Raw genomic sequence first — 1,049 nt, forward strand, 5'->3', positions numbered from 1 at the left:
GGTCTACTGCAATCTTTCTTATGGACTACCCAATTATAAAAAACAATCTTAGACAGAAGTTTTACATTTAACATACATAAAAGGTAAGTGGTCTGTCCTTATTGAGTCCCTTCTACTTGGTCTTTGGCTCTTGTATGTCAAATCCTTTATTAAATTAAGGTGTTTTTTCTTAACAAAGTCCTGAAAATTTAGCAATTCATCCAATGTCCTTTTAAAAAAAATCAGAATTATACTTAGCTTTGCTGGGTATGATATTTTTCTGCCAGAACTCCAGTTCTTTTGCTCTTTGATATATATAGTGTTGCCACTTCTAGATCTTGTGTGATTCTAATTGTGACGCTGCCATACGGTTTTTTTTTTTTTTTTGTTGCTCATAATATTTTATCCTTGAGTTTGGGGCTTTGAAATTTGCCAGTAGTGCTCACTTCAGAAGCACATATACTAAAGAGAAGATTAGCATGGCCCCTGTACAATGATGACACACAAATTCATGAAGCATTCCATATTTTTTAAAAAAAAGGAATTTGATTATAATATTTCTGTGGGTTTTCCTTGTAGGATTTTTTTCAGGTGGTGATCAGTGGATTTTTTTTTTTTATTTCTACTTTCCTCTCTTGTTCTAATGCTTCAGGACAATTTTAATTATTTCTTGTATTATTGTATCAAGATCCTTTTATTTTTGATCACAGTTTTCAGGTTGTCTGATTATTCTTATCATTTTCTTTTCTTAATCTGTTTTCCAGATCAGTTATTATTTTTTCCTTACAAGATGTTTCACATTCCCTTCTATTTTTTTTAATTCTTTATATTCTGTTTTATTATTTCTTGATCTCTTATAACCTCACTGACTTTCCAGTTATTTCTTCCTTGAGATTCAGGATCTCCTATTCTAATTGGTTGACTTTCTTTTCATAATTTTCTTGTTTTTCTTGGATTGTTTCTATTTTTTTTACTTGTTTTTCAACCTCTCTCATTTGATTTTAAAGTATTCTTTGAGTTCTTCTGTGAATTCTTTTTAGGCACAAGATCATTTGACGTTACCCTTTGAG

At 30.4% G+C, this 1,049-nt stretch overlaps 1 pseudogene; it reads left to right on the forward strand.

Annotated features, from left to right (window-relative positions):
* The first annotated feature begins 417 nt into the window (after nucleotides 1-417).
* Nucleotides 418-510, forward strand: LOC114038374 (annotated as a pseudogene).
* The last annotated feature ends 539 nt before the right edge of the window (nucleotides 511-1,049 follow it).

The sequence above is a fragment of the Vombatus ursinus genome, unplaced genomic scaffold (genome assembly GCF_900497805.2).
Source record: "Vombatus ursinus unplaced genomic scaffold, bare-nosed wombat genome assembly UNPS02010980.1, whole genome shotgun sequence".
Classification (NCBI taxonomy): Eukaryota; Metazoa; Chordata; class Mammalia; order Diprotodontia; family Vombatidae; genus Vombatus; species Vombatus ursinus.